The following is a 26697-nucleotide window of genomic DNA, read 5'->3' as shown; positions in this document are numbered from 1 at the left end:
CAATGGGAAATCTGCAGAGATCCATATAGGCCAGTCCACAGCTGCCCCGGATACAGAGGCCAACTGGGACTTCTGCAGAGATTCATTTATTGGCCAGTCCACCCCTGCCCAGAATCAGGGGTGGACTGGCCTACAGGGAACTTTGCATATTTCCCAGTGGGCTTCTGCATCCTGGGCAGGGGTGGACTGGCCTACAGGGAAGTCTGCAGATGTCCCGATGGGCCTCTGCATCCTGGGCAGATCTGGACTGGCCTACAGGGAACTCTGGAGATTTCCCAGTGGGCCTCTGCATCCTGGGCAGGGCTGGACTGGCCTACAGGGAAATCTGCAGGTTTCCCAATGGGCCTCTGCATCCTGGGCATGGATGGACTGGCCTATAGGGATCTCTGCAAATTTCCCATTGGGCCTCTGCATCCTGATTGGGGGTGGGCTGATCTACAAGGAACTCTGCAGATGTCCCGGTGGGCCTCTGCATCCTGGGCCAGGATACAGATGCCCACTGGGACATCTGAAGAGTTCCTTGTAGGCCAGTCCACCCCTGCCCAGGATGCAGAGGCCCACAGGGACATCTGCATCATTCCCTGTAGGCCAGTCCACCCCTGCCCAGGATGCAGAGGCACGCAGGGACATCTGCAGAGTTCCCTGTAGGCCAGTCCACCCCTGCCCAGAATGCAGAGGCCCACCGGGAAATCCGCAGCGTTCCCTGTAGGCCATTCCACCCCTGCCCAGGATGCAGAGGCCCGCAGGGACATCTGGAGAGTTCCCTGTAGGCCAGTCCACCCCTGCCCAGGATGCAGAGAACCACCCGGAATTCTGCAGCGTTCCCTGTAGGCCATTCCAAACTGCACCCAAGTGGAAACAAAACCAAGGAACAATGCACTGAATCTGAACCACTGTGCAACATGCACAGGAGGCTACATGGCAAGTGCTGCGGCTATCTCCAGAAGTGACCCCGCTCTATATCCCCACGAGAAACCCCAAGTCCAATCATGCATGGTGGAAGGTCCTATCACCACTCAAGGTTCAATGAGAGACCGAGGTTGAGGGCACATAGCCTGTAGTTCACCGCACACCAATGCCATCATTTTGATTTTCCTTGAAGACCACTAACACCAGAGGGTATTGATGGCAGCCCAAAGTGACTGTAAGGTATTATACCCACGTGTTACAGAACTCCTTACTAATTTCTACCACATTGACTGCTAACGCCCTGCTGACACTAAAACAGGCAACATAAAGGAGGAAGGAGTCTGCAACATTTTGCTCTCCAGATGTTTTTGACTATGACTCCCATGATTCCTTGCTGTTCACTACGCTGTTAAGGGTGATGGAAAATGCAGTCCAAAACACCAGACAACGAAAAGTTGCATACACTTGCTGTAAAGCCAACACCTTGTTAACAGAGGCAGCTTAAAATAAAAAAAAAAGCCTTCAGCTGTGCGCCCCTGGTAAACATATTTAAAGCGAATGTACTCACAGGGTTCTAGGCCATAGCCATTTACATATAGCAGGCACACACAGGTTTTGAGTAATTCACAGTATTCAGTTTATTAGGTGAACTCAGAATAACTGACAACCCATTCCCGTCTTTAACCAAGTGAGCTTGTCTCCGGTTCTATGAACATTTGAACAGTCTAGGTTTCTCTCCAGTGGGGGGAAACAGCAAGTCATTGTAGACAGGTAGTGCGCTTAACTCACTAGTATGGTGACCAGTGCACATGATGAGTGGTGCTCTAAGTCTTGTTTTAAGCAGCAGGGTGACACCATAACCTTATCAGCACCCAGCATGACGTGTTCAGGAGTCAACACTCCCCATTATAGAAACGCTTCGCCAGTGCAAGTGACATTTGCACCAAGGCAAACATTCACCAAGTGCAAACATATTCTATTTAATGCATTTTTCACCAGGGCATCAGAGTTGGTAGGGCTAGGGGAAAACATTGCCATGGTGAAAAAATGCATTGGAAGAATATGATGTTTGCACTAGGTACGTTTTGCGCGTGCAACAGTGCAACACCTTCTGTAAAACCGCTGCTGGGGTTTTCAAAGATCTGGGTCTATTTGACCTAACACATTTAACTTAATTACATTTGATTGAATTTATTTGACCTTTCTTTTTGGTATAAAATGTGGGGGGAGACCCCTGCAACTCTCCCCCACTTCCCCTCAACCTAATCTATACCCTTACCCACTCCCATATATATATTTAATTAATTTTGACAGAAAAAAGGTCAACAAAAATGTGATCAAATGTTTTATGTCAAATGAGTTTAGGCCAATTATGCTAATACCCTTTTCAATCAGTCTTCTTTTCATAGGTCTTGGTTGGTCCACTTGGTTGGGGCCTTGTTCTGCTTAGAGACATAGACGCTTTTGCCTCCCGTGGAATCCTAACACAGTCCAGTCTTTCGGGGTACATTTCCAGAGTAGCACTGGGGTGTCAGAGGAAATCACCTCATTGGCCAGAGGTGTTACAGCAGTGTCGGCCTGTCTCAAAGTGAGTGCTGGATGATAAGGGCCCCTGTCCTCGTGTAATGGCTCCACTGTGACTTAGAATAACCTCCTGGGGTCGAACATATTAGGACTTGGAGACGTCTTCAAATATGACTTTGGTCAGATAGCTCAGCTGGTTAAGGGCTTGCTGTTGAGATCCTCCTACAGGGTGAAAGTCACAGTTTTGAATTCCAGCAGCACTCACTTACAGGGTCATTTTACATTAAATGTAAATCACATTCAGGTGACCACCAACGTTAGCACTTATGGGCTTTTGGGTCCCCTGCATGCAATTTTGACCCTTCACGGGGCGGACTGGAGAAGGAAAGAGTAAAAGTGCAGTAAACTCGCTTTTACTCTGACATTTTAATCTTTGTCGCATGAAAAATGTGAACGGCGCATGCGGATACATTTTGCAGGTGCCGTTACTTATGGATACCTATGGATGTCAGCTGGTCTTGGCCAAGTGCAAAACAGAGGCGGATTCCATACGAATCCCTTCATTGTCCATCTGCATTAAAAACTCCCGCAAGCGTGCAGCGAAAAACGCAGACAAGGCTGCAGAGAAAAGGCAGGAAAGCATTAGTCCTTGATTGTATGGCCTAATCGACCACTATTGCGCATGTGAAAGGAGGCCATGGCCTGGTTCACAGAGCCTTTTCCTATGGGATTGTGCCATTATAAAACGATTCTGTGAATCAGGAGCTTAGTCTTTAAATTCGATAATTTACCAGTGGGCAATATTAACATGCATTGATGAATTCGCACATGGAATGTCAGTTAGTGGTTTTCACTAAAACTTAAACATCTGTCAAATACCACATGTTGGACACAACATGCTCTTAATGGAGAGATAGGGACAATGCGAGGGGTAAATGGCTAGACCTGCGCAAGGGAAAGTTCCATCCCATAGGCAAGAAATAGCACATAAAGATGACATCTAGCTTACCAAACTACTTATGGAGGGGAAAAGTATCATTGGTGGTAAATTGAGAATCAGTGGTGAAGGTATTGGTCTCAGCAAACTCCATTATAGAAGAAATGAGTGCAAGCAATGGCTGAATTAACCCCTATTAGCACACGGGGTGGGATAGCCAGCCAATCAGGTTACTTGTATCGTGGGCTGAATCTAATGATACAACCCCACATTCCAAGCAATGCTATCTTCCTCACACCCTCCCCTTCCCTCGGTCACGATTCTCTCCCTTCTTCACCACCCTACCCCACTCCCCTTATTGTTTTGGCATTGACTCAACTGCCGCCACCGCTCGAGCCTCCAAGGCCGCCAAGGAAATGGAAGATGGGCTCTGCTTGGAGCCCCATCTTCCAGCTCTGTGGCAGCCATCTTAGTTAAGTATTTCGTATGAATGAATGGTACGCCGCGAGGCATCCCGTTCATTCATACAAAATGCATTGCTGTCAGCACCCAGGGTTTACGGATTGTAAACCTGTGGTGCTAACAGCAATGATACCTGATCCAACCCGCCAATCCGGGTATCATTGCTTAAATATAAAATAATCCCTGAGCTAAAACCCTCAACCAACTGAGGTTGTAAGACGCACATGTGTCGCTTGAGGTCATTATTTCCTTGGGAAATGGTGGATGAGTGGTTTGCGCTGCATAGGCTTCATGCTTGTTCCTTCAATTTGAATGTGTAATGGCTGGTGGTATTTCTTCTTTACTGCAGGCAGTACACATGCACCCTGACACATGGAAAATGGGACTGAACTGACTTTTCTCCATGACTGGCAATTGCATCCAAAATGAGGACACTCTATGATCTCAAGGGGCTTGCAGCATGTCCCCCAATGCCTGACACTTACACAGGCATTGTTCTACATTAATGGCCCCCAGCTTGCCTACCGGCAACCCACGGAGAACAGTTGCGCATTGCTATCACATTAAATAAGTAAAGAAATGCTCATGCTTTACATGAACAATTCTACCCTAGGCACAGCAACGCATCTGGGGAACTGAAAAGACCCCTGTCTGGATTGTTCTCACCCGTGCCTGGCCTGGAAAAGCACAGGCCATCCAGAGGAAACTGCCAGAGGGACACCGGTGGAAACTGACAGAGGGACATGTGCATCCTGGAGCACATTTCTTTGGGAATCAGCGGTGTGCTCTGAGATGTGCTCGCCCCTCTTGTGAAAGAAATGTCCTCAAGCGGCAAAGTTTAGTGGGTGGGAAGAACTTCATGTGTAAAGCGATTACTGCAAGCATGCATCGGCACCCTCTGCAAAATGGGGGTATTTTACCAATGTGTGTGCACTCGTGAAACGTGCATGTGGAAAACAAATAATGGGTATGGGCAGTCCTGGAAATGGACAACATTTATGGTGGGAACTCCGCCCGCCTCCCACTTCAAGCGAGGGGTGTGATGAGGCAGGGAGGGAGAAATTGCCAGTGATGTGGGAGGGGATGAGGGTGGAGCCCAAACTCGGTTCTAGCTGATGACCTCAAGGAATGAGTCGAGTCAGCGGGGTGTGGGGGGTGGCGGTGCACCTGCACATATACCAAATCCTAGCGATTTGCATAAAAGCAAAGAGCCTTTTGGGAAGATGAGAATGACCACATCATTGTATATTTACAATATGCCAGTGAAAGTGATTCAGGCAATAAAACTTCTGATTAAGTTTATAAACACTGAGTTTGATCATGTCATTCGTCAACCTGCTCCCACCCTAACAGAAAAAGGTCTCTAAACTCCGAGACATATGTACCTTCTTGGATATTGGGTAAATGTGGTTTTGAGGCTTGGGTTGCATCTAAGCAAATCATTTGTTCACTGCTTACAAGATCAGTTCAGGTATCTGCAAATACAACGCTTGGGAGCATGTCCTGTGTAATGCCAACCGGTGTTTGAGACTCCATGGCACTGCGTTCTGGCAAGACAAACTTTGCCAAAGCTGTCTTAGCTCGTCCCATTCCTCCACGGAATATGGGACCATTGTGTTCAAAAGCAAATGGGTGAATTAGGGTGCTGCAATATAGGAATGCTGAATGGTATTAGGTAATAATGTCCCCATACATAATGTAGCCGGGAAAAGCCATTGGTGACATTATACATGGCTCCCATTTAAAACAAAAACAAAAAAACAGAGGTTGCAGGGTGTCCCCACATGTTCAATGTAATAACGGGCCTCATTATGAGTTTGGAAGTAGCTGTGCCGGTAAAACTGGCATGGCTGCCACCAAACTCATGAAAATCCTGGGAATGGGAAATTACTGGGGTATGCCGACCCCGGCGGTTCCGGTTACCCATTGCCAGGTGCCAGTACCCATTATTCCCAGGTCAGATGCACTGGCACCATTCATGAATGGTGCCGTGCATCTGACAAGCTGTGCTCGCGGGTGCCGGTCTGCCCGCCAGGTCAAACCTGGCAGGCAGAAAGGGACCTGCGAGCACAACTTGTAGTTTGCCGGTCAGGTAGTAAGGGTTACGGCCGTTATTACCGGACCGGCTAACTTGTAATGAGGCCCAAAGTCACTGCAAAAACGGTGACTTTTTGGTTGGGGACATTTTTGCGGGGACATTATTACATGGAACCTGCTGAACAACACTGGCAGAGCAGCCACCTTCTGCACAACTCTACGTGTTCCTGTGCATTAGGGAAAGGAGAGTGTCCTATTACAGATGGACCTGATCACTACTTCTTGGTGTTGTTGTTCGCTGCTGCATGCTGACCACTCTTGAACTTGTTCTCTGTTTTTAGATATCAACGAGTGTTCCAGAAACCCCGGCATCTGTCCGAACACGTCTTTATGCAATAATACCATCGGGTCATATGCATGTAACTGCCTACCTGGGTTCAATGGCCCCAACTGCACCGGTAAGACTGCACAAAAATCCTTAAGAATGGTCGAAGTGTACGAAAAGAAGTAGTGGAACTATGTTCCCTGCTGGCCTGCCCCTGCTCCCCACAAACCCCATCACCACACCTCCTCCGACACACAATCCAAACCCCCAAACAAGCACACCTGCTTTTTATGGGAGTGTTCAGTGCAATGCACTGAATTGCAAGCTTCAACTTCTTCCTATACTTTTATTTTAAAACTAAACCCTTGCAGAACGGTTTATTTTTTAAATAAAAGTATAGGAACAGTGAAACTTGAAAATAAAAAGTATAGGAGCACCGCTCCCGACCGTTCCCACCCGCTTCGACCTCTGAGAATCGGTCTGCCTTTGAGAATCTGTCATGCCACATTCTCTGCGTCCACAGCAGAAAGCCACACAATTTCACAGATTCCAGTTTGCTTTGCAGGCTGTTCTCGCAGGGCTCTGCATGCGTTTTATGATCGCACCTCTAATCATGTCCTCAGCCAGAAGAAAACACAATGTTAAGTTTAGGCAAGGAATTTATTACTCAATCGTTACTGGGTAAATACCAATTAGGGACCAGAGTGTGTCAAAATTGCACTGGTGGTAAACATTGAGCAAATGCTTTGATAATACAGAATGGAGCAGACAGGTGTTGGTACAATCCGTACTAAATGTTTGCACTAGTGCAAACACGAAGCAGACTCTTTGTTTGCAATATGTTTGCTGCAAAACATTTCTAAACATCTGTTTTCTCCATTACTTTTCATGTCATGTAGCAAGCATGCTTGCTTTTTGCCCAAGGGCAGACATGTCTACATAATACAGACTAGTGTGAGAGCTGTGACTTCCATTCTGCGTGATCTAAGCAGTAACATTGGATAATTTGTGGTCAACCCATTTGCTCAATTCTTTTGGCCATGGGAAGTTTTTTGATAATTTGGAACCCAGATTGGTTCCACGGTGCAGACATTTCTTTTTCCTCCATTCTGTCTTCCCTAAAGCTTATCTATTGGAACACATACTTATTTTGACAAACTTTTGCTAGAAAGAATGATTGTTATTGGAGCTTATACCTCTCAATGTAAACAACAACCAATTGCTATTTAGGACGTTGCTTTTCTAGGCTACAAACAGTACACGTCATTTCATATGAAAACATAAATGAGTCAACAAATAGGGTTACTACACAGAGTTCTTATTTACAGATCACCACTCAAGCAATAAACCATGTGGTACGCGCTCAGGCCTTAACACGGGCCCCAGTGCAATTACTAATCGTTAAAGTCCCATGCTCAGGGTTATAGGTAACAGCACCTCGTCATGATATGCAGGGGGCCAATAGCCTTTTTATTTAAGTTGTAAAACAGCTAGACAGCCATTTCATACAAAAGCTTTTACAAAAAAATAACTATTGGCTACCAATGAAACAAACATTGGCAAAGCCAACAGTTTGGGCTGTTGCGTAGACAAGGGAAAGACACTCACCAGGCACTGGTGTACTGGTATTAATTGGCCATTGATGGTAGCAGGTGCAAAATGATGTGAGTGCCTGTACACCTAATGGCCTGGCAAATGCCTAATGCTTATACACAAGTGAAAATTGTTGGCTTTGCCAATGCTTGTTTTTGTCAGGACTCCACTGAAGGAGTATAACACGCTTAGTGTTAATAGATTGAGTGGCTGAAGGCAGACCTAGTGAAGACATTTGTATTACACCAGTAATGGGTTTTCAACTGCAATTAATTAATTAACTCTCAGAACAGTCAATGCTTGATGAAAGCGAGCTCAAAGAGGTCCCATGAGGAAATGTTTTGGGCAGGGAGGGGCAGGAATTGGATGGGAATGGCCATGGGGAGTAGTATGTCATTGGCAGTCAATGGGTCGGCAAATTACCAAACAACACCTACAAGGTTTGTGTCCCTCCTCATATGCCATTTCTCCCCATCTGTTCTCTAATGCCTTAGTTTCGGCTAAAGCGCCACCTAAAAGCCTAAACTAGAAAGGAGAAGCAACATTTTCCTCGTCCCTTCTCCTTTTCCATGGTGGCCATTGGTGGTGTTGAGAGGACGGCAGGCAGCTGACGAGTGGAGAGCAGGAAAGTTAGGTAGGAAGGGTCGAAAAGATAAGGACAGTGATACAGGGCAACGAACAGGGAGTGGTGATCGAGTGAGGATGAGACCCGGATGGGAGAAAATTATTGTCTCCTGATTGTTAGGTGGGGTGTTGGATTGCAGGCCCATACCGTGGGGTAGGTCTGTGGGGTAAGTCCTGCATTGCAAGTGCCCTGATAGTCAGGGAGGTCATGCCATGTCATGACATCACACGAGTGCTAAAACAACTGTAATGCATGTATCACTATTTGCTTGTCTGATATCATTTCCAGTTAGTGGTGGAATATTGATGTAATTGGATTCTCGGGAGGATAGCCCAGGGCAATGCGCTTGCCTTGGAAGCAAGACAATGTAGCAACACAAATTCCCGGGTCTGTCATTAGAAACCTTTGGGTATTAAGCGTGTTATAAATAACCAAATATATAGCGGTAGCGGCCATGTAGTTATGGTTACATTGCTACACCCATAGGAAGAGCACTTTTCGAGCGTCTTATAACTTCGCTCCCCCTGGATGAATCCTCACCCACCTTTGCAAAAAAAAGTATATGGCCTACTCTTAATTCTCTTGCAATGTTTGGTGAGGTTTGGTCCATGGGGGGACAAAGTTATAGGGGGTCCCAAAATGTCTTTTTTTCCCATAGACTGAATGGAGAAACAATTTCTGTTGTGCCTACAGTCCAAACCGCTGGATGGATTTTCACTAAATTTGCAGTAGGACCAGTGGCTTGGTTCCAAAAGCGCGTGCTTTTGTTAATTTGGCCAAATCTGTGTAGTAGTTTTCTTTTAAACAACCAAAATGTAAGGCAGAAAAATTAGTGATATCTATGCCGGCTCCATGGACTCACTTCCCTTTTCGGTCCGCGGACTAGGCTCTGATTGGCCAGAAAAATGTGCAGACTTTTGCATGGTCAGCAGACACATTGGGACGCGGCCGCTGATTAGGTGGTGGGAAACATGAAATGCGTTGCTTTCCCTGGTCCACAGACAGCGGGGTGAAAACATAAAAAAAGCAACATTGCACTTGTCAAACTCAACAAACAATCTCTGGGGAGGTGGGGGATGAGGATGGGATATGGCCATAAGAAGCCAAAAACCAGGTTTTTTCACCCCACCAATAGTCCGCGAACACTCCAGATGTCCTGGGGCAGTCCTGTGGTGTTCGCGGACACTTCAGATGTCCTAGGACATCTGTACATTACAGGGTTGGGGAAAAGCAGTTTTTGGATGGCTTTTAACATTTGCGCCACTCAGTGAACCTGCAAGTAATTTTGCAATTTCATTCTAGAACTAATCCTGAATGGCTTTGCAAAGGTCTGTGGGATCCTATCAAGAGGGGGCAATATTAGAGGGGGGTCACAAAATATTGTAAAGGTGTATAAATGTGGTGTCATTGACGAATCTGCACAACATTTGGCAAAACGGTTTTGGATCTAGATATACATGGTTTTCTAAAGTTTGGTGGGATTTTCTCAAGAGGCAATGAAATTAGAGGGGGGTCTCAACATTTTTGGATGGCTTATAACTTTGTTGCTACGAATGTGGACAAACGTTTTGAGAAAGATTAAAGACCCAACCTTCAATGTTTGTGTAAAGACTGAATGGATTTTGTCAAGTGGGGGCTACGTTATATGATTATTGTATGTAGTCCCTCTGCCAGACATTAGTCCTAGTTGTGAGAGACATACCCAGAGTCTTTAGCTCACTATCTTTCACAGAGAAGAAATATCCTAAACATATCAGTATTTGTCCTGCCCTGGGGCAGTCCAGCACCAAAATGCTAGGCAACTCTCCTCTGAACAAGAGTACCAACAGCATCCCCAGACACGTGTTTCGGTCTGGTTGGACCTCATCAAAGACTCTGGGTAAGTCTCTCATAACCAGGACTAATGTCTGGCAGAGGGACTCCCAGGACCCCCCTTGTTAATTCACTCCCTGTCTAGCCCTAACAATCCTCCTTTCACTCCTTAAGGTGATAGCCATTTCCCTCAGCCACCCTCGAAATTGTAATATTCCAGGCCATCTAGTTCATGGTTCTGCAACCTTTGGCTCTTCAGATGATTTGGACTACAACTATCAGTCGTAGACAATATAGTCAATGGTGACGGATCATGGGAGTCATAGTCTAAAATATCTGGAGAGCCACAGGTTGCAGGCCCCTGGTCTAGTTCAATGACTGCCGACTGCAGCTGTTAGCGAGATAGGTTCCCAGCCAGGACGCATGTGATCTTCTCAGTCTAAACATTTCGAAGTTTTCATGATAACCCTCTGAGTTTCACAGGTAATAGCACGCCTACTACAAACTTTGCATCTAACATCTAACAATGAATGCAAAATACTGTAACAACTTCCAAATCAGTTGAACTTGAGACAAAAAATATGGGAGGTCCTCTAGCCGCTGTTGGGACCTCATGGCAATGACACACGTCCTACCCCAAGGGGGGATCTCAACAAAATGTTTTGATAACATAATGATGAGGGTTAAATACATAACTAACAAGGGACATCTAAGTAACACTATCAGGATGTGTAAAACTAAATGGTGATCCCGGATTGCTTTCAATGATCCTCTTTTTTATAAAACATGAAAGTCCAAACCTACTTTAATAACCTTATATGTCTAAAGCTTCCCTGCCGATCTAAGCGAATAACAAATTCCAAGGATTGACCCAAGCAAATGTCCATACATCTCCTCTTCAGAGGCAATCCCTATTGTAATTCAACAAATAAAGGATTGTGCCTCTAAGGATGCTTGGGTACTAGGATTGGCCATTCCTATATCACTTTTTCATCTTCTGGTGTTCATCTGGCTTCTCCTGACCTCTCCTAGGATTCAGGACTCCCAATGTTTTCTCCCTCTTGCTTCTTCAGCCCAGTCACAATTACTTGTGAACGTCTTTTGGTTTTCTTTAGGTTTTCGCTCGTAGATCTTCAACAGTCTGGTTTGGAAGCCTGATCCTTCCTGGATGCCCAATAGATTGTGGCTGGACCTTGGTTTCAGGATTCACAATAGCCTCTCTCATAGGCCTTGGATTTTCAGGCTTCGCAACAGGTCTCTTCTCAGACCTAGGGCCTCATTACACGGTTGGCAGTAAGGGTTTACCGATAAGGGCACCGGTACCGGTAAACCCTTACCGCCTTACTACGAGCTCCCTTTGCGGGACCCGACCTTAACGGCTGGTGTAGACCAGCCGTTAAAGTTGGGACCCGCAAAGGGACCTTGGTGCTAATTACGGTACCGCAATTTGCGGTACCGTAATTAGCCCCTTCCCCATTCCGATTGAGCCCTATGGGGCAAAAATGGGAATGGGGAAGGGCCATGGAGAAAGGGGGAATTACCGCCCCGCCAACCTTGGAATGGGGTGGTAATTCCCCTTTTCTCCATGTTGGTACCGGTATGGTACCGGCAGCAACCATGGTGCTAATAGCACCATGGTTTACAGCATAACGTGTAATGAGGCCCCTGTTTTAGGCTTCTCAGCAGGTCTTTTCCTACAGCTTGGGTTTCAAGCCTCTCAGCAGGTCTTTTCCTAGAGCTTGGGTTTCAAGCTTCTGAGCAGGTCGTTCCATAGAGCTTGGCTTTCAATCTTCTCAGCAGGTCTTTTCCTAGAGCTTGGGCTTCAATCTTCTCAGCAGGTCTTTTCCTAGAGCTTGGGCTTCAATCTTCTCAGCAGGTCTTTTCCTAGAGCTTGGGTTTCAATCTTCTCTACATGTCTTTTCCTAGAGCTTGTGTCTCAAGCTTCTAAGCAGTTTTTGATCAGGCCGCCTATGACAGGCTTCTCTGCAGGTCCTCTTTCAGACCTTATGTTTTTGGTCTCAAAGTAGGTTTTTCTTCCAGAACTCATATTTTAGTCTTCCAAGGCAGGCACTCTCAAATGATGCAAGTTTCAGATTTAATCACTGGCCTTTCTCCTTCACCTCTGGTATGAGGGTTCACAGCAGGCCTCTCGTTTAGGTCTTGGGTTCCAGGGTCTACACTGGACTCTTCTAAGACCTTGGCCTCTCCGCCATAGACCAAGATCCTCCACTATCCTTTCCTAGTGGTTGCTTGTGGAAAGCTCAAGGTTTAGCTTTCCGGTTCCCCCATAGGGTTTGAGATGTGCACTGGGGTCTCTCTGGTCAGCCTTCCTCCTCCAGGAATTCCACAGCTTAGCAGCTCTCCATCTCACCAGGCTTGCTCTGTCTTTCTCCATGGAGCAATCCTGTCATGCTCTCCAGTAGGCTTCCCTCGTAGCAAGGTAGCAGGGACAGACACAACTGTGTCCCTCAGGATTCTCCTCTTGACCAGGATCTGCCAGCCCTTCTTTACTCTTCTCCATGGGGCTGGGCCTCTTCCCTGTCAACCCATAGGTTATTCCTCTTTGGTCCATCTCTCCCTCTCCATTTTGGTGTTCAGGTTTTCAATTTGCAAAATCAATTGGTTTTGCCCTATTTTGTAATGTCTCCCCCTTGTTAGTCGCTTGATGCTATTAGCTAATTAGTGGAGGATGTTGATTACTTTCCACATCCTTGGTGATGCTTTTTCGTGTATGGCCCTGCACTTTTTCTACAATGACGTTGCGTCCGAGCTGCCGGCACTCTGCGCGCTGAGTCCTCCACTGATTAATAATAGCAGGCTAAATCCTGCTCGGCTCGCGACGGCAAAACGGTCATGAATGGTGTGGAGCCGTGGCTCGAGAGGTCACTTGATTCCTTAGTCCCATCATGCTCACTAAGCGTTGAGTCCTCGCAGCATTTTGTCCCCTGACCTCACAAGCCTTCTGAAGGCTCCTGTTATGCTTTACACCTGGTTCCTGCCCTATGACCCTCAGGATTTGTCACTGCTCTGGATGCTTTGGTTTATTCAGTATTTAGGATATGTAATTACTAACCATGCCTCTTCTGGGAGTGCCAAAAACGGCCATGCATTTAAAAAGTGTTGTCAAGCGTTGGGTCATGTGGCGCTGCCCGATGACGGGCGCGCACGCGGCTGCGTGACGTTTGCACGCCGTCGCGTGCAGTATAAATAAACGGGGCGTTCCCGGCCGCGCTAGAGCGACCGGGAAGCCCGAACCAAGACGGACGTGTTGGTCTGAGTTCTTGGGGCCGGGGCTAACGGCGAGGCGCGCGGGGGGCGCCAGTCACCCTCAACAGTGGCGACGAGTGGGGGAAACGATGCCTGGGCCCGGCGGTGATCATCGGAACAATTTTTCACCGGAACGAGGTCAAAGGAGAGACTTCGTTTCATGCCGCGGGTAGTGCGTTGCTCACGCGGCTGGCGGCCATTTTGTGCAACGGCTGTGGGATTTCAAGGAGCTCCGGTTTGGGCGCTGAAACGACCCCAGGCCTAATTTTTTGACACTTCAGTAGCTGACAGCTACATCTACACGGAGGTATGCCCATTTAGTGCATCGACTCAATTTTGGGTTTCCTACGTCGAGTGGAAGCTAGGAGAAGGCCTATCTTGACTGGGCCTGCTGAATCCAGTTACTATTTTGGCTACCAATTTTTGGAACACACAAAGGCATTCTGCTTTTTCATCCCCTTCATCATCATCCTGGTGACTCCATCTATCTTCATCCTCTTCATCATCACAGAGGTGGCAGGAGTCACTGCATACAGGGGTGGTCCAGGCTGAGAATCACTTTGGGCTGAATGTTTGAGTTGCGGCCCCAATCAGCATTATGGGGTGCCTGTGCGCTCAAACTCATGAGTGACACCGAGGACCAGGACGGAGCACACGGTGTGGCGGTGCAGTTTCATCCTCGTGCACCAGTGGCCCCGCAGGGTCTTCTACCTCCAATGCAGCAACCAGCAGCTCCAGTAGATGGTCAGGCAGCGGTTCCCGCCCTTCAACCCCCAGTTCAACCTGCTGCTGCTCTTGGTGTTCAGCAGGCAGTGCCTGCCATGGCGCAGGTACGTGCGCATGCTGCCCTGCAGCCCATCCCCGAATTCGATGTGTCGGGCCCGCCATCCAGCCTGGGGCCCCGATGGAGAAGGTGGGTGGACCGCCTGGACATGTATTTCAGGGCCTGCGCAAGTGGTCGATGATGACACCAGGCTGGCCACAATGTTGTACTCGGCAGGGCCCTCTGTACAGGAGATTTTTGAATCTTTGCCACAAGGGAATGGAACCTACGATCATGCAAAGGCCGCCCTCCAGGCATATTTTCTGCCCTTAGCCAACGCGGACTATGAGCGATTCGTGATGCTCTCTGCCAAACAAAAAGATGACGAGACCTTGGACACGTTCTATGGGCGCCTAAGGCGTCTGTCGCTCGCCTGCGCCTGGGGCGATGCAGAGGACATGATCAGGACCATGCTTATCCAGGCGTGCTCGTCAGGCAAGCTCAGGCGCCAAGTGCTGAGGGAGCCGGGGATAACGCTCCAGCGCATCCTTGAGCTAGGAAGGAGCCACGAGGTGTCAGCAAGAGAAACAACAGAGGATTCAGGAATCATCAGCTTTAAATTGGTTTGGCTAAATTAATGGGTGAAATAATCTTAGAGCGGGGGGTGGGGGGTGGGTAATGTTTCATTCAGATTTCTGCATTAAGATTAAAAAACATTTCAAAATGATAATAATGTAAAAAATAAAGCTATTAAATCACAATAAAAACAATACAATTAAACAGTTAAATTTTCTTTCTCTCTGCCCCTGACGTCCTCAGCAAAACAACTTGCGTGGAAAATGAAACGTCTCCACAGTGCGTCATTCACGTGGCCGTAAATGCCGTACAGAAAATAACTTTATTATCACCTGCACCCGATAACAAAGTTATAGCATCGCCACAAGAACAGGGAGCAGTGCAGATAGAGAAGACAAAGGGGTCAAGGACTGAGGTTAGCGGAATGTACCACAAAGTGGAAGGAGGTGGAGTGGGAAGTCCACACTGTAGACTAGTGAACTAGGGCAGAAAAGAAGCAGAAACATCCAAAGTAGAAAAAGTACCCAGGAGGATGGCAGAATCCACTCTGCCAAAAGCTGCAGACGGCTCAAGGGGATGAATGATAAGCAAAATAGGTGTAGGAGACCGCAAGCTTCCAGGGAGAAGAAGCCGTGTTATTGGGGGCAGAAAGCAGGCCGGCCTCAGCAGAGGGAGCTGTGCTGAAGCCATTTTGCAAAGGGTGGAGCAAAGGGTGGAGCAAAGAATAAGAATCGAGAACTGCTGGGAGCAGCACATGAAACAGACACGAGTCATTTCAAATGAAAGGGGAGAAATATGGTGGATATTAGCGGAGGATATGGGGGCCAGGAAAGGTTCAGTAAAAAAGTGTAATATCAGCATGCTTATAAACGGGTGCTGTACAGACAAATTAAGGATAATTAGGTGGGCGAGGAGACATGGGGAAAGAGAGTAGCCATGAAGTGCTTGCAGGGATTGGCAGGAGCTGTGCGGGGGGCGGGCGGTGAGGATGATCCCGAGCAACCTATTGCAAATGGCATGAGGTGTATTTCAGAGATGGCGTCCATTTGCAAGTGAGCAACAGTAAATGAAAAACGAGCATAGAAAGCAAGGGCAGGTAGTAAAGTGCAGGGATAGAACGGATTCCCCTTTGCAGCTCATGTATTTCATGCCTCGTCTGACACGTCAAGCAGCACTTGAGTGTCATTTGTCACTCTTTTTGAGCGTTAGCAACCTCGACGGGTGCACCAGCCAATCAGGTTGCTCCAAACTAGGGTTGAGTCACTCGATCCATGCCCAGGTTCAGAAAAACCAGAGTGCTCAATGCACCCGCTGGCCCTCTTCCCTCCTGTCCCGCAACTTCTCTCAACTCTCGACACCCCTCCTGAACCATAGAAACCACTTGCCTGAATGCCAGTGTTCCCAGTGCCGCTGCAGCTCTCCTCACGGCATGCCTGCCCATGACTGCTATAGGAATGGAAGAGGGGCTCTGCACTGAGCCCCACCTTCCATTTCCATGTCAGCCATGTTAGGTGAGGAAAGATTTTTTTGAGAAACAATGCTCACTGCAGCCCATTTCTTCTCACAAAAGTATTGCTCTTAGCAGCCTATAGGTTTGCCTCGGGTTGCTAGTAGCAATTACCACTCATTCTGAAGACTAAACTGGATGGTAACAGCACTAGGGTCAGGGATGTTATTTAGGGTTGCCATGGGTCGCAACTGCAACCCCTGAGGTCTCCCTTGCTACCTGTAAAAAAAAAGTTTTTTTTTTTTTAAATTGAAGCTCCTGGGCTGGGCCCAGCTCCATTGGGCTCTTTGTTTCTGGCGTGGCTGGCTTTCTTGTTCAGGCCTCTGAAGAGGGGGTTCCACAAGTGTACCACTTTGACCCTAAATAAGAAGGAATAGGAATAACACATAATTTGTCTTTCTGGAATTCTATACAATAATTGCTAGACTCATTAAAGGTTTATTTCAGACACAATTCAGAGGGTGAGTCAGAGATTTAGTCTGTTCTTAAACTCCTCAAATTTACAATGCAGACAAAAACTTCCAAAAAACATTTATAGTAGAATAAGCATTAATTTCAGACTACGTATTTTGCTTTTTACAACTTGCAGTTATAGCATGTTTTTGTCTGCTGTTGTCTCTGTTATGTTCATCAGACATTCCATCCCGGTGTCCTCGTTTACTTGACAAAATCCTTGTGCCTAAAAGCTTGTGTGTAGTGTAGACATGTTTGACCATAGCACATAAAGTTGCCCTTGATTTCATTGTGCCACAATGAATGCATTGTTGTAATGTGTCTATCTTTCTTATCTGCATGGCATGCTGTTCAGGATGTTTGTTTGCATGTATGAGGTAATGAGTGCCCAGAGTATGGGATGTCGTGTAAGGCCAACATCTGAAGCCTGAAAGTAGATCTACACAGGCTTGACATGTGGCAACTTTGCACTAGACATTTACATGAACTGGTTTGCTGTTAAATCTGTTACCAGTTTAATGGTATCCACTACAGAGTAATTTGCTTTCTGAGTTTGAGAACATTCAGACATGTAATTGCTCCTTTTACAATAGCCGGTAAGATAGCTATAGCCAGTAAGATAGTTCAGTGGGTTCAGCGCTTGCTGCAGTGATGTGTGTGCTATCGGCAGTTTGCAGGTTCGGATCCTGACAAGGCCAACTAAGCCGTTCATCCTTCTGAGGTTGATAAATGAGTACCAATGCAGGTTGGGTGATATCGTATGTATATTTGTTCTATATAAAGTGCGTAAGTGCTATATAAGAACAGATCATTATCATTTGGCCTTGGACGTCTGCTTGCATTCACAGTAATTTTGTAATATGGGCCTATACACACTGATCTTAACGATACATATGGTGATCCATTCTTGTATGAAATGTATATCACATTACAGTGATATTGTAACCATGTTTTTCGTAGTGTAGTGAGGACCAATGCTATGTGATGCCACTTCCTGTTTTGACAAGGAGTGAAAGGTCATGTTCCATCACTTCCTGTGATGTCACTTTGGGGCGGGGTCAAATGACATCACTTCCTGTGATGTCACCATAGGTCAAGGGTCATGTGACATCACTTCTTCTACATACCTGACTGGGGTCCAGCATTAAGGGTCTCACTTTACAAAGGGCTATGACTTGCTTCCTGGCCCGTTACCACCTGGTTCAGCCCTCAGAAAGCTTGTTTGTTGCCTAATTAGCAGATGGAGGGTTCACACAGCCAGCGAGGTGTGAGAAAACATGGATTGGATTAAATTCACTGATAAAAGCCTGTGTTCTCTAGCTCGCATCATGTCTGTGCACCTCCAATACCTGCTGTGCTAACTCTCCTATCGCCAGCTTCCCTACTGCCACAAACCAAGCACCAAGCACCCCTTCTTGCCATTAACACTTTTTATAATAAGTCAAGGGTGCTACAGGCTTTTAAAAATGTGAAAACATGACAAAAGAAACACACCTTAGCGAACCTGTTCCTGTCAGACGCTGTCCCCTTTCAGTGTTGGTTACCATGTTATTTCTTCCTTTTTAAAAGCAGTACCGCCCACCTCTTGTAGTCACGGGTGCTAAAGGCAACAGTAACCTCGTTGGTGGGGTGATCTAACCAGTAATATCACTGCCAACCATATTAGGGACCTTGGCTTCACTCGGGTCTCAATTTGGGCAACGGGCCATTTTCTGCCTTTGCAACAAACTTGAGCAAAAATGAAGAGTGCTTTTTTGATCCTACAATTAGGTATTTTCACGACTAATACCTCACATTCTTAATTGATTTTCTTTCCCTTTTTTTAAAACAATCAACCAAGGATTCTTTTTTTAGTATAGGTTTGTTAGTGAGGCCATGTCAGTAGAACAAATGTTAGCGAGTATTTGTACTTCTACTGAATGTTTTTGCCAACTGCTAAACATTAGAGCTTGTTAGATCAGCAGCTGTTAATATTAATTCATCTATTCTCCAATTTACCAACAGCAAGAAATCCAGTCGCCACTACTGCAACACAGTCCACTGTCACACCGGGAACTGCAGGCTCCCCTGTGAGTGTGGAAACAATCTCAGGACCCCCTGTCAGCAGCTTGAGTGCAACAGAGCACAATACATCAACTGCACTACTACCCTCAGCACAAGTGAACACCACTGCAGTCACTGTGACCCTTCTTAGTCCCACCACGGCATCTGCAGCACCTGGAAGTTCCTCCACACCCTCAACAAACACTGCAGCAGGAAGTAATATCAAAAGTAAGTCTGAGAAATAACCTTCAATGTGGTTTCAATGTACTTGCAATTGCTGTAAATTACATGTTAAGGAATTTTTAATATTATTTTGTATGTGGATGTATGCAAGATCCTTGTTAGTGCATGCAATGAGTTTTAATGGGGCGCAATCGATTAAGGCATAGCGGCCTCGTAGCACCCATTGAAACATGGCTACAGAGACTGTGGGCCTCATTACGACCCAGGCGTTAAGGGTTAATGCCGTCGTTAACCCTTAACACCTGATTCCAATTTTAACGGCTGCTTTTAGCAGCCGTTAAAATCCATGGCGCTAACCCGCCATGATGCTAATTACGCAAAAATGGGAATGGGGAAGGGAAAATGGGAAATGGGGATTTACCACCCCACTCACCTTGGAATGGGGCGGTAAATCCGCAATCCACCATGGTGTAAACATAGTTTACACCATGGTGGTAAAGTTGGCGTAATTACCGCCTGGGTCGTAATGACCCCCTGTGGCTTGAAGTATCAAATCCTTTCTCCAAGTCACTGCCATGGAGGGAGTCAGATAAGTGAGGTTACAGGACTTGTGAGGCCCTGGACTGATGGTCAATCTGGAGTTTGGAGGGACCCTGAATACAATATAGGCCTCATTACGAGTCAGGCGGTAAGGGGTTTACGGCGGCGTAAACAGCGCCGACCCTTACTGATTCCGAGGTCCCTTAGCGCCATGGAGGACTTAACACCTGCTTTAAGCAGGTGTTAAAATCCATGGCGCTAAGGGACCTTGTTGTTAATTACGCCACCGTAATTTACGGTGGCGTAATTAACGCCTTCCCCACTCCCATTATGCCCTATGGGGCAAAAATGGGAATGGGGAAGGGTAAATGGGGATTGGGGACTTACCGCCCCGCCAACCTCGGAATGGGGTGGTAAGTCCGCCAACCACCATGGCGTAAACATAGTTTACGCCATGGTGGTAAAGGTACGACCCAGGCGGTAACTTACCGCCTGGGTCGTAATGAGGCCCTATGTCTTTTTCATAATACTCAAACAGCGGGAAATGCAGGCAAGTTTAATTTGATCTAATGTGCAAAGCTGAACCAGTTCTGCAAAGAAGCATCACCCAAAAGATGTTATGTTATGTTATATGTACTTGTAAAGTGCACGTTCGCCCAAAGTTGTATCTTCAAACAGGGTAAATTATTGTAAACAATTCAACAATTCAGGACAACCCTGGATTCACTTGTAACTGTACAAATATATAGCTATGCATCCATGATTTAAAAACATAACATTTGATTAAATAATACCTCTCAAGTTGCAGTTGGAGAGTCGGTGGATTTGGAGAGTTTTGGGGGATTTGCAGAGCTGACAACAAACAAAACACAAAGAAATTCCCACCACCAATGCGAAATGGGATCACTGATTATGCTGGAGAGGGTGAACTTGCGGGTCTAAGAGAAAGAGAGGGGGGAGAAAAAGAGGGGGCAACATGTATATTAGCTCTGGGTGTGGGGACATGGAGCGCTTAATGAAGAACAAAATAGAGGAGCTTTCTTTCTGTGGACTGGCAATGGGTGGAGAGCAGAGTTTTGGAGAAAGGCAAAGTGATCGCGAATTTGGAAGAGTTTGCTGAACTCGCTGTGTCGTGTTTGCAGGGTAAAGTGCTGATATTATACTCAGCAAAGCATCCCAACACTGCAAAACAGGCCGGCTCTTGTGCATCCAAGACCACTCGCCAACAATGGTATGGGTGTTGGACTACTGAAACCCTGAGAAATTAAAAGAAGTTGTCACTAGTCGTCTGTCTACCACACTGGACTGTGCCAGACACTGAAATGAACAGACTTTGTGATCTGCAGTGATTAGGGACACATTTATTGATAACATTTACAAACATGCATCTCTGGCTCTCTTGGCATGTTTTAAAATACCAATTTTACCTTTGAACCAGCAGCACCACCACACAACAGACACAGTGACCCAAAGGAAAGTCTACACATCCCTTCTGGGCACCTCTCATGAAGCTCTCCTGGCCTTCTGCAGGTGTTGTGCAAGACGTCTAGAACTGTTAAAACGTCAGTTAGATGTTAAACCTAAAATGGCTCTTCTCTGCCCTGTCATCCCTCTGCAGGAATCTGCGTTTCAGGGAATCTCTAAGTTTCCTTACAGGCAATACCGTCTTCCCCGCGACTTGTTATCTATAATAGTCCCTTTGCACAAAAACTCGGAAATTCAAATCAGACTGGATGAACAGGGACATCGGAGTAGTCCAATAATTACTGAGAGAGGAGTGAGTCTGGGGTGCATTCTAGCCCCCTGTAACTTCAACCTCTATTTGGCACTGAAAGATCATGCCTTTGCTAACCCCATGGGGGGGAGGATGAAAGTATGCTGGATCGCCCATGCGGATCACAATTTTAGATCACACTCCGCGGGGCATCCAGCGGCTGCTCACCGCCCTTGGGACCGATGCTGAAGCAAATAATCTCCTCATCAACCTGTCCAGATCCAACATTATTAGATTTAGCAACCCCGCAAAAAAATCGACCTACTATAAATGGTCACTTCTTGGCCAGAGTGTGGTACTTTGTAAGGAGGCTATGTACCTGGGGTTTAAAATGATGTCTTATCCCAGCAATCTATTCTTGGAGGGGGTCTGGGAGGTAAAAGAGATTAATTGAGTTGTCAGATGAGGAAGCTGCAGACCGACTATTATACAGTCTCCATCCTTCCCTTAATTAATATTTATAAAGTGATCCCGGCCTTATTATACGGGATGGATGTCAAGTCTCACACCTGGAGGCTCAACTGGGATAGACTTGAGGGAATGATGTGGGAGAAAGTGCTACAGCTCCATCAATCTCTCCCAATTGCTACCCTCTGCTACAAACTGGGGTTAAGATCTCTTAAACCCAGCTTGGAATAGAAGCTCTTATCAATAAACAGGGCAATAATGACACCCCACAAACACTCCTTGTATAAACTTATAACATGAATGTTATTGGAAGGTAAAAGTCAATATCTGAGAAACACGGACTGTTTAGTCTTGGAAACTTTAGATCATTGTTCCAGACATTCCTCCGTAAACTCATTTTTAATCCAGTGAGTGCCCAGAGGGCTTTGATTCAAAGGGACTGGATAACAACAACAGATAAAATGTGAAACTATAAATTACACAAATGTTTCTCTAAACTGGAAAATCCCAGGGGTGTTTGCCAACTTATCTAAAGCAGTTACCCGGTTCAAAATGTAGAACATCATTTCTGAGGTTTCACCTGAATATAATCCCTACTGGGGAAGTTCTAGGAGCACAACCCCACCCAACAAGCACCCCTTCTTGCCATTAGCACCTGTTATAAGACATGGTTGCTACAGGCTTTTGAAAATGTGAAAACATGACAAAAAGAAACACACCTTATTGAACCTGCTCCTGTCAGATGACATCCCTTTTCAGCGTTGGTTACCATGTTATTTCTTCCTTTTTAAATCAGTAGTACCCACATTTTGTAGCCACATTCAACCGTATTAGGGACCTTGGCTTCACTGGCGTCTTAACTTGGGAGGCGGGCCATTTCCTGCCTTGTCAACAAACTGGAGCAAAAATGAAGAGTGCTTTTTTGGTCCTACAATTAGGTATTTTCACAACTAATACCTCACATTGTTAATTGATTTTCTTTCTCTTGTTTTAAAACAATCAACCAAGGATTCGTAGTTTAGAATAGCTTTGTTAGTGAGACCATATCAGTACAACAAATATTAGCGATTATTTGTAGTTCTACTGAATGTTTTTGCCAACTGCTAAACTTTAGAGCTTGTTAGATCAGCAGCTGTTAATATTAATTCATCTATTGTCCAATTTACCAACAGCAAGAAATCCAGTCGCCACTACTGCAACACAGTCCACTGTCACACCGGGAACTGCAGGCTCCCCTGTGAGTGTGGAAACAATCTCAGGACCCCCTGTCAGCAGCGTGGGTGTTACCAGAGGCAGCAGTCCTGAAATAGCAACATCCTTACCATCTGTTTTCACCAGCTTGAGAGTAACAGAGCACAATACATCAGCTGCACTCCTACTCTCAACACAAGTGAACACCACTGCAGTCACTGTGACCCTTCTGCATCCCACCACATCATCTGCGGCACCTGGAAGTTCCTCCACACCCTCAGCAAACACCACAGCAGGAAGTAATATCAGAAGTAAGTCTGAGAAATAACCTTCAATGTGGTTTCATTTTTCTTTCAATGTCTGTCATTTATATGTTAATGAGTTTTAAATATTATTTTGAAGAGGAGGAGCAAAGTACTGCCCCCACTACAGTTACTCCAGTTGCCCCTCTCCCATTGCCTATTGAGTTCATACCAGAATATGTGACCTATGATGAACAGTTGAATCAGCAGAGAGCTGCATATGGGCTCTGTCCAGTACCTATCAGAATGTCAGTGCCTATTAATATACCGAAACCTAAGAGAACCTGGACAGTAAGATATCCATTAAGAAATCCATATCTAGATCCTAGACAATATGATGGTCGATCGAATGAAATAACCAAAGAAGCAAAGAAGATAATGAAAGAAGATGAATGGTGATGTCATAGGAAATCGAACTGATGCCCATATAGAAGATATGACGACCAGAGAATGCTGACAAGAGACGAAATACTAAGGTGATATTGAGGATAAGTGTCATCTTGAGCACAAAGGGAAGAAATTGATGTCAAGGTGAAGAAGCTTATGCCACAGACAAAATTAAGATATTTGGTTAGTTTAAACGTGTACAGATGCAAAGTAACCGCAAGCAGCAAAGCATTCATGAAGCTGGCTACATGCTTTAAATAGTTTTAGTGCGGCAAGCGCCAATATATACAAATATATATCTCAAGAGCACTTTAGGTGTGAATTTATATTTCGTCTACGTATATAAGCAGAACCGAACAAAGTTCGAAGGCCTCAATGGAGTGTGTCGCAGCAAAGAAATCAAGAATCAAGACAGAATGAAGCTCAAAGGTTGGCCGTGCCAAGAAGCCAAGGTCTTATCAGACTGGTATGAGGTGACATTGGATACAAATAAGGAGAAAAGAACAGAGGATCCTGTTCAGAAAGGTCAGGATAAACAACAGACGTCAGAGGACTGCTAGCATTAAAATCAAATGCAGGAAAAGGCTTGCAAAAGCTTAATTTTGTGGTGGTCAGACAGGTGATGGGAGCAGGCTGGCAGGAGGAGATCTTCACACCTACGCATGGAAGCCAGCCGTACCCATCCTCCTTAAAAATTCTCATAGCACATTCTCAAGGCCAATCTTCAAAGAACTAATTGACACATGAACATTGAGGAGATGATTGATTGTAGCATAAATGGTGGGAAGCTGGTGCAGAGACAAGCTCATCTGCACCTGGCTGTTCTTTCTGCATGCTGCTAGATGTAGGTGGAAGAGTATGAATGGGGTTGAAGCCAACCCAATCATAGTGGACTGCGTAATTAAGGGCCCTATAGTTGTAGAGCCAATGGGACATCGTACTTTAGTGACGTACATAGTGGCAATTTTGAAGGAAGGCCTTAGTTGCCCCACCTGATGTTAGTTGTCCAATCTCCTCTCCCTGTTACCATATACTGATATAGTCCCTATATTATGTTACCTTCCTAGAACCAATCAAACCTCCTGTAAGGTTTTTAAGTATGCCACATAGGATGATGTTAGTGCATGCGGAGGTCACACATAAGTGATAATGAGTTTTTTCTATAAAAGTTCTGTTTTTTTCTAAAAGTCGTGAGAGTGAGAAGATCGAGTGATTGCTGATGTTCGTTGTACTCCCCATTTTATAAACTTGTCATTAAAATGGACTCCTTTTGCCAAACTATTGAGTTGTTTTAATTATTGATGCCTGAGTATGAATCTGCATCCCCAGCCATCTCAAGAGTAATGCTACTCATCTTCAAGGGCTGTTTGGCAGACATCCATTTCACTTGGTAGCAGAGGATGGTTAGATAAGATAACCATCGGCCGTTGACATAAGTAACTTTGAGTCCTCTGCAATATCACGTGACCTTTGCCATCCGGCTGACAGGACGAGAAGCACCCCGTAGATAGTTGTTTAGAATAAGTAACAAAACTCTGCAGGTTAGGTGTGACGGGTCCCTTGCTTTCTCCAAAAACCCCTCCCACATCTACAAGTAGCGAATCGAACAGTGGTATGGAGAGGCGATAACGAAGGTGGTGATCCCGAGGATCAAGAGATGAAAAACATGCAAACGGTGAGTACAAAAGACTGAATGGAGTGGCAAAGCATGCATGCATAAACAAGTAATGGAGGGAGGTGGGAAAAAATATGATGTAAGAGTAAGAGACTAATATATAAGGGAAAAGATATTGACTTGTGTGTGGCCAAGCAGTGTAAAGAGTTATCATGAGTGTGGCCGCAATAAGAGTATACACCCAGTTCCTAGATTTTAAAGAATGCCAGCAGAATCCCTTATCTAAAGTGCCGATTAGGAGGACGTCGTAGGAGACGGGATTGGTTAAAGACAATGCAGAAAGAGATAGGCTTAAGTTCCGTAGACAGAGTAGATAATTAGGGTCAAGACGAGTCTGAGAGAGTTGGGTAGGAAAAAAATGTGGTCTGCCAAGTTTGTCTGTTCGTTCTATGTGAGTGAATGACAGTATGATGTCATAGACAAAGAAAGTTTTATGTGATAAAAAGGTATGAAATTGTGCAATTAAAGAAAGAAATTGTTGCATAATATGATTTGATGTTTGTTTTTTAGCAAGATCAAAGTAACAAATATTGTAGAAATAACGGGATTGGAGCTTGTGATGATTCGTGCTTGCTCATATTGTGTTGTTTTATGAGATGTAATTTGATAAGCTGTGAAGTGAAAAATAACCAAGTACCACACGAATAAGGGGTAGACGAATTAAGTATGGAAGACGTTACTCTGTTAATGCAACTTTGCAAATAGTTGCTGAAGCACGCATGCAAGTTTAAGCAGTACAGTGCGGAATGGGTTAAAGGGGCCACAGATTTTTTTTTATGCAGTGGCCCCAAGGTGGATCGCTATCTAAAACGGTCCTGCAGCACATGGCAAAATATTTGCATGCCACATATGCTGGCGAGAAGTTAGACAAGCGTCTAGCTAATTTAGAACTTTGGAAGATGTACCAAGTAGAAAGGGGGAGGAGCCTCCTCTAGATTAGATACTGGATATATGCAAAGAGGGGGGTGTGAAGAGCCTTCTGTGTCACCCGCCCCATCTGAAACAAGAGACAAAGCTAGTACCCATTGAGGGAACTTAAAGCAGCAGCGGGATATAGCAACTCGTCATATGACTCACCTATGCAAAGTAGTGACGAGAACCTGGAGAAGGACAGTGAAAGAAATATTACCTCCAAAGTCCCGAGGGACAAGGTGAGACGCGAAAAGGAAATAAGTGATCAAGCACAAGCAAGTACATCTCTAGGTACGGGAAGTGAGGTAAAGAGATGGAAAAGAGATGAAGACAGAACTGATGAGATGTCACTAACACAGAACAAATGGATGGGAGGTCAGATTGTATTGAAACTGGATGGTAAAGGTATTGAGGACATGACACAAAAGGGAGAATGAGACAAACAAGACAGGAAGGATAAAGAAAGAGAAAGACGATTAAGAGATTTAGGAG

Source organism: Ambystoma mexicanum, chromosome 10, assembly GCF_040938575.1.
Source record: "Ambystoma mexicanum isolate Mex_15411 chromosome 10, UKY_AmexF1_1, whole genome shotgun sequence".
In the NCBI taxonomy this organism is placed as follows: Eukaryota; Metazoa; Chordata; class Amphibia; order Caudata; family Ambystomatidae; genus Ambystoma; species Ambystoma mexicanum.
The sequence above is the reverse complement of the archived record's forward strand: the minus strand, read 5'-3'. Positions refer to the sequence as shown.